This window comes from Peromyscus leucopus, chromosome 1 (genome assembly GCF_004664715.2).
Source record: "Peromyscus leucopus breed LL Stock chromosome 1, UCI_PerLeu_2.1, whole genome shotgun sequence".
Taxonomy (NCBI): domain Eukaryota; kingdom Metazoa; phylum Chordata; class Mammalia; order Rodentia; family Cricetidae; genus Peromyscus; species Peromyscus leucopus.
The window spans coordinates 65,318,026-65,326,054 of record NC_051063.1 but is presented as its reverse complement, the minus strand read 5'-3'; the positions used below and the strand labels follow the sequence as shown (position 1 = coordinate 65,326,054).

General features: G+C 44.6%; 1 non-coding gene across 1 annotated transcript; it reads right to left on the bottom strand.

Annotated features, from left to right (window-relative positions):
• Positions 1-6,951: 6,951 nt before the first annotated feature.
• Positions 6,952-7,055, bottom strand: LOC114695436. Its single transcript, XR_003734865.1, has one exon. It is a non-coding gene; the product is annotated as a U6 spliceosomal RNA (small nuclear RNA).
• Positions 7,056-8,029: the final 974 nt, after the last annotated feature.

Below are 8,029 nucleotides of genomic sequence, written 5' to 3'. Positions count from 1 at the left end.
TCAGCATTTCCCCTGATATCTGACTCTGGGTTTTTATTATTAAGACCAATTAGGCTTCACGCTACAGTGTCCCTCTGTCTTGAAGTGTAGCACAAATTTTCAGGAAAAATAATGGCAGCCCATTTTCTGCTTGCAGAATTGTGGAAGTCCAGCAGCTTCCCGCACTCTGTCCTGAATCTGTCCATTCCAGTCAAGCTGAGGGCAGTTCTGCTGACAGAACGTTCTTTAAGGCCTAGTGAATCTCCTAGTTACATCAGAAAAGCACTCTGAAGATCATCCCGAACACCTCGTCTCTGCTCCTTACTCAGTTTTATCACTTCAGCCACCATTTAGGGTGTATTTTCCCCCACAGTGGATTTCGTAAATTTGAATAACTTTTGTGACCTGGATAGGCCAGGAAGCTCCCAGATAATTCAGTGCTCACTTGTTTTCACTTAACAGATCCTGTCTGTGTTCCCTTTCTTCCCTCTACCTTCATAAGGGACAGTGAGAAACCAGCCCAAACACCTTCAATGCTCTGCTAGAAAAATCTCAGCTAAACATCTAAGGTTCTCACTCCACATTATCCTTTTCACCAACAGCAGAACACTATTTTCTCCGGGTGCCTGCTGTATTACTTTGGGGAAGCTTTTCTTCCCATTTCTAGGTATGGGTTTTCACCTGTCCCCTCTACCCCAAGCACCTCCATAGTCTGCATCTCTAACCATCACTCTCAGATCATTGAGCCCCGTTTCCTGTTGTGGAATATTATTTTAACTGGAGAAAGATGTGTTACATTTGTTTATGCTGCATTTGTTTAATGAGGTAAGGATGTGTGTTTAATTATTAAAGATGTGTTACATTTGTTTCACCTTGCCTGCCTAAGGCACCTGATTGGTCTAATGAAGAGCTGACTGGCCAGTAGCTAGACAGGGAAAGGACAGCCTGAGTGACTGGCAGAGAGAATAAATAGGAGGAGAAATCTAGGCTCGACAGAGAAGAGAAACAAGAAGAACAAAAGGAGAGAACGAGAGAGGTCACACCCGGGGGCAAGAAGCCAAGCAGCTGCCAGACAGACATACACAAGAAGCAGTGAAAATAAGATATACAGAAAGAAAAGGAAGAGGAAAGGAAGGAAGGACAGAAGGAAGGAAGGGAGAGAAAGAAAGAAAGAAAGAAAGAAAGAAAGAAAGAAAGAAAGAAAGAAAGAAAGAAAGAGAGGAAAAGAAAGAAAGGAAGAGAAAGAAAAATGTAAAAAGCCCCGAGGCAAAATGTAGATAAAGAGAAATAGGTTACTTTAAGTTAAAAGAGCTAGCCAGAAATGAGCCTAAGTTGGTATGAGCATTCAAAACTAATAAGTCTCTGTCATCATTTGGGAGCTGGTTGGTGGCCTAGAAGCAAAAACCTGGTATAACTTCCTATGCTTAAAGTCAGCACCAACCACATGATGCCTTTCCAGACACACCTACATTAGGGTTTGCTTGAGCTCCCCCCAGACAAGTGGGCACACACGACTAGCCCCTGCCCGGTAAAGGATCGGCTCTGTGGGGAAGATGGAGTAGAGTATCTTGTAGTTCACACAGGGGCATGAGATGGCCATGGGTGAGACAAGAATGTTACTCAACCATGCATACAGATCTTAATAAGAAGACACAATTTAATTTGTCAGTTGACAAGAAGATAATAAATTTGAAGAAGATATTATATACTTTTAAAAAAATCACTTCTATAAGCCAATATAGCAGAGGTGGGAAGTTATAGTCAAGGGAAGACAGATGGGTGTGAAGAAAGGAGGAAGGGGAGGAGCTTCAAAGAAAGAAGAATTTAAACACAATGGGAGTAAAAGGGTGGGGAAACAGAGCCTATCATAAATCTACAAAGCAGAACATTACAATGATATCAAAATAAAAAAATCGTCAGTCCTTTTATGAAATCACGAAGGGGCAGGCAATGAGGCTCAGCTGGTAAAAGTACTTGACACTGATGACCTGAGTTTGACTCCAGAACCCACAGTGCAGGGGCGGAGCTGACTCTCAGACTGCACTCTGACCCCTACATGGGCACCAAGGCTGGGGCCCATGCGTGCACGCAAACACATACAGAAATAGACAGAGACAAAGAAACAGATACAGAGGCAAAGAGACAGAGAGATCTAAAATAAAAACAGTAACAATATAAAAACTCTAGCATTATAGAATAAGAAGGAAATTTTCATATCAGAAATAAGGAGGGGGGCTGGAGAGATGGCTCAACAGTTAAGAGCACTGGCTGCTCTTCCAAAGGACCCAGGTTCAATTCCCAGCACCCACATGGCATCTCAAAAAAACTGTCTATTACTCTAGTTCCAAGGGATCCAACACCATCATACAGGCACATAGGCAGACAAAACACCAATGCACATAAAATAAAAATAAATAATAATAATAAAAAAAGAAATAAGGAAGGGTCAGCACTAGAGTCCCTTAAAAAGACACATTAAAAGAACATTATGAAAGTTTCCCACCAATATAGCCTCAACTTGGATGATGAATGGAGAAATTCTTTGAAAAAATGTAATTATTCAAAACTGTCAGAATAGGAAATAGAGCAGTTCCATATGACTGCGTGTGTAAGTTTCCCAAAGGGTCAAGTAGCGAAAGCTTGGACCAAAGCTGGTGGATCATAAGGTCACTTGTGTCATCGATGGGTGAATCCGCTGAGCCCAGTGCAGATGGGCTGTGAGGATGTGGGGATCGATTAGAGGAAGCCGATCATGGAGTCACTCCAGGTGTGTCATGCCTGACCCTTCCTCCTTGTCTTTCTGCTTCCTGGCCATCAGGTGAGAAGATACTTTGTTGTACCACAAACTCATTGCTGTGACACTCTGCCCGAAGCAGTGGAGCCAGCCAGGCATGTGTGAAGCCGTAACTCAAAATGTCTTATCTTTTTTTCTCTCTCTCTTTTGAGACAGAGTCTCATACTGACCTCCAGTCTACTATGCAGCTAAGGATAACCTTGAACCCCTGGCCCTCCTCTCTCCATCTCCCAAGGGCTAGAATTACAGGCATGTATCATCACACCTGGTTTTAGGATGATGTTATCTCAGGTATGTGTATACGTGTAAAAGAAGCAGTGTAATTAAACTGTGTGTGGGCACACACCTGTAATTCTACCAGCACTGTAGAAGTTGAGGCATGTGGGTTCAAGGCCATTCTGGTTCTATACCAAGGCCATATAAGCTGTGTTTGCTGTTGAGCCTGGCAACCTAAGTTCAGTTGCCTGGATCCACAGAATGAAAGAAGAGAGTCAATTCCTGCAGTTGACCTCGGGCCTCACATCCCCCGGGGCACGTATATGCAAGCATGTAAGCACTCTCCCCCACGCTCACAAAATAGATAAATGAATGTAATGATGATTTTTTTAAAAGAAGACTCTGTCTCAAAGAAAGGGGAAAAAAACAGAAAGAATACAAGACATGTAATTAAAAACTTCCCCACAAAGAAAACTAAAGCTGCCGAGGCCTCGAATACCCGCACAAGAACAATAAATAAACCCTTAGACAAATAATAATGCAGAATGAAGAGGCCAGACTAAAGCCCAGCACTTACAGAAACTAGAAGAAAGCTTTGATTTGGGGTTAGAGAGAAGGTAATTAGATATAAAACAAAAAGCATGATCCATAAAAAAAAGTAAACTGATCCTGGTTAACATTAAAAACATTGGTGCTGCAGAGAGTACCATTAAGAGAATAAAAAGACAGATTGGGCCAAAGGCAGTGGGTGGGGCCAATAGCAAATCCTATTTCTAGAACCAGACTCGTCCCCACGGCACATGAAAGATTCTCACAACCAATTTCAAGGAAACAACTCAGCCACACAGTGGAGAGAGTTAAATAGACTCTACACCAAAGAAGTCCTATAAACAGCTAACACACCCATGAAAATGGGACCCACATCACAAATCACTAGGCAAGGAAAACCTAAACCACAACAAGGTGCCATTATCCACTCATACGAATAAAAAGGCTGTAATCAAAAGGACAAACACCACCAAGGGCCGGTCTGGGTCTCACATTTTGCTCAGAGAAATGTAAAGTGCCACAGCTGCTTTGGAAAACACTGCCTTAAAATTTTAAGCACATTTACCATGCAACTCAGAAATGGAGGAATATAAAATATATGCCAACTCAGAGTATGAATATTCATAGCAGCATTATTTCATAATAACCGGAAGCTAGAAATAGTCCAAATGTCTGCCCCCTGGTGAATGGATACACACCAGCATATCAATGCCCTGGAGCTCAACTGAGCAAGGCATAGCAAAGGAACACTGACACTCGCGAGAGCACAGATCAGCCTCAACAGCAACCTACTCAAAAAACAGAGCCATATGAAAAGACTGCACGCTCCAGGATGCCGTTTGTGAGAAAGGCCCGGAAGAGCAAGGTACAGAGACAGCCGGGGGTCAGTGCTCATTGGGCTGGGGTGGGATTGATACTGGCAGGCTTTGGAGTGCTGAGTACAGAGGTCTCAGTGGACTGAGGCCGAGGTCTTTCTTCCCTCTTTCCGTCATCTTTTCATCCCCACCGAGTGCTGTGGTTAGAATGTCAAATGTCCCCCATAGGCTCATGTGACTGACCAGCTGATCCCCAGCTGGTGATGCTGTTTGGGAAGGTTGTAAAACCTTTGTGGTGTGTGTCCTGGCTGGCAGTGGTGGGTTATACCCACTTCTGGTTCTGGCCCAAGTCCTCTACCTCCTGATCTGGCTGACATGGGAGAAACTCAGACACACTTTTTGCTGTCATATGGCACACACAAACCATACACATCATCACCATCATCATCATCATCATCATAAATAATAATTTTAGATAAATGAAGTAAAGTCTTGAATGGTGAGAGATCCCACCTTCTTGTGCTCTTCTGCGCTAGGATAGGGAAAACAAAGTGCCTGGAGATTGTGCAGACCCTAGGCACTCAGGAGCGGGGACAATTTGCTACCTTCCTTCTCACTTCCAGGGGATGCCACAGTCACTCAATTTGTTAGGTATAAAATCAGAGCAACAACTCCAGCTTCTAGCACTTTGGAGGTTGCTGCAGGATGCAGAAATATGTGGTTGGAATTCAGATAACTATGACAAAAGCTATTACCTGGATGGTCAAGGACTTTCCAGAGGAAGCCAAGGCCCAAGGAGAATTGGTGTTGTTTGGCTTCTTTAATATATCAGCTGTTTTCTGCTATGAATTTCATGTGTAGTATCATAGCTTCCCCAATTGATTCTTTTTCCTAAGAACTTCTAAACAGTGTGGATTGATCATTCCTTGGGCATATACGATTAAGGTATTTGGATACAGTCACACAGGCAAGGCTTCCTGCTTCCAGGCTTCCTGCTTCTTCTTTTTAGCATTAGAATCAGATGTCTGCCTTCTGTAATTATCTCCTTTAGCAAACATCCGAAACCAGGGCCAGCTCCGGACAAACGCATCCAAGGACAAACGGCAGACAGAATAAGCTTTCCAGACCACCCACTAGTCTCCTGAATTAAGGTCAATACCCATACCGAGACACCGCCTAGGCCATACCTCTGCTTCTTGTACAAATTAAGTCAGCCCCCCCCCCTTTCTCTCACAGCCTAAGTGGCACCTCTAGACTTCGCCTCAAGTAACTAACTTAGAAAAACAGGGCTTTTTCATACCAGGTGATTCAAGCTACAACTCAGGTTTCCTAGCTCTAGTAGACTTCCCCCGCAGCAGGGCCAGAGTATTGTTGATTGTAGGTGTATGGAGACGGGTCACGGGGAGAGGAAAGGAAGGAACAGGATGGAGAGAGGAACAGAGACAAAGATGAGAACAAGATGGAAAGAACTTAGAACTATGAGAGGACAGCGGGAGAAGGGACAGAGAGGAGCTAAGTATGAGAACGGAACTGAAGCCGCATAGATAGAATTTTGTCTTAGAAGAATAAAGTTAGTGGACTAAAGAGTTTCGCGTAGGTAGATTAATTTGATATCCCTCAGATTACTATCCCTGCTACTTGTAGCGTCTTCCCGGGACTCTGGGAACAAATCTCCTCAGGCCAGGCACCTGAGGGGCTTTCAATAGGTGTGGTTATGTGGTTCTCTTTCGGAGCATCCAGTACCACTCTAAATTAAAATTGAATTGCAAAATCTACATATTGGCTTGTCAAGAGCGAAAACCCCACTGAGGCACTGGGAAGGAAGCCATCCTCCCTTCTGCATCAACCCCACCCATGCCTTGCTTCTAAGGGAATCTTGTTCAAATACTTCCAGAATCTTTAGAAAAGGGCCAAACCAATTCCTCGCATCATCTGGATTTAGCAGCCCACGATCCTCTTTTCAAAATAGGCTTAGTGCCTCATCCGCTTTTGACACTGAAAAAAAGGGCAAGTTCTGCAGTATAGCATCAGTCTTTGGGGGTATTGAGGAAGCACTGTCACTGGGGGGCCAGCCCCCCACCATGGCTGAGGACTTCCCAACAGAAGCTCCTGGGAAGGTTTAGGTCTCTCCACTAGGCATTATTTGCCAATGATACAGACCGTAGCCTTCACTAGAGAGGTAGTAGCCCCAAGGTCAAGGTCATTGTCCAAAAGTCATTCCTATATACTGGACAGCCCCAGCCCAGCATCCTAACCAGATCAATGGGTCGTTCAGCTCAGAGCCTGCCCAGAACAGACACCTATGAGGAATAGAGGCAAGACTACACAATACAGTTACTCCTTGGATGTTCACCTGGGTCAGGATCCCAATGGTATCATTATTCTTGATTGAGATCTAATATTGTGGGCAGAACCACTACCTGGGCAGGGGATGCTGGGCTGTAAAAAGTGGAGAAAGCAAGCTGAGCTTAATTAAGCAGGCATGTACTTCTTGATTGTGGATACAATGTTACCAACTCCCTCGAGTTCCAGTCACTGTGACTTCCCCACCACACGGACTGTAACCTGCCTGAACTCTGAGCCCAAATAAACTTTAAAAAAAAAATGGAACAGTTTAGAAATTTGCATGTCTTCCTTGCAAAAAAGGCCATGCTAATCTACCTGGTATCATCCCTATTTTAGTATACATGCTGCCAAAGCAAAATTAACTTGTAAGTTGCTTTGGTTGGAGCATTTTGTCAGAGCTGTAGTAAAAGTAACTAAGAGGCTGGCTGAATTTTTACATTTCTGTTGTGTTAAGATGGATATCTACAAAGGAAACATGTAACAGAATTCTGTGGTTTGAACAAGAATGGCCCCCATAGGCTCATATATTTGAATGCTTAGTCACCAAGGAGTGGACCTCTTTGAAAGGATTAGAAGGATTAGGAGGTGTGACCTTGTTGCAAGCAGTGTGTCACTGGGGGTGGGCTTTGAGGTTTCAAAAGCCCATACCAGGACCAGGCTCTCTCCTCTGCCTGTGGATCAGGATGCAGCTCTCAACTACTCCACCACGCCTGGCATGCCTGCCGCCATGTTCCCTGCCATGTCCATGATGGACCAAGCTTCTGGAACTGTAGGAAAGCCCCTGATAAAATACTTTCCTTCTAAGAGTTGCCCTGGTCATAGTGTCTCTTCACAGTAGCAGTGACATATGAATGTCCTGAAGAGTAACAAGGAAACACCCACAGGTGGCCTCCGCTTGCAGCCCATCTTCTTTTTCCCAGTCAGCTAGCTAGAACCCTCTTGCCTGGATAGGAATCCTGGGTAGGCTAGGACAAGCTGGTCAAACAGCTGGTGAACATGAACAGTAGCTCCAGGCCTGCAGGAGCTGCAGCCAAGTGCTGCCCTCTAGTGTTAGAGCTCGGGTGCAGCCCTTGGTTAACTAAATCCTTAAGACCCTGGGTCCCCCTGGAAGTCCAGGTTGCTTAGCCCTTGACGGTAACTGCCATTACAGCTTCAGAATCTGGGGGTGTCCGAGACTTGTAGCCCTCAAGACTTGACAGCTCTAAGGAACTCTTCAGTGACCAGGGCCTGAAGTTCCTCTTCTGGCTTTTTATGGCCTTCTATCCTCCTTCATCTTCTCTCTACTTCTGCCTCCTCTCTTGTTCCTCCCCTCCCCTCTCAGATGTTCAAC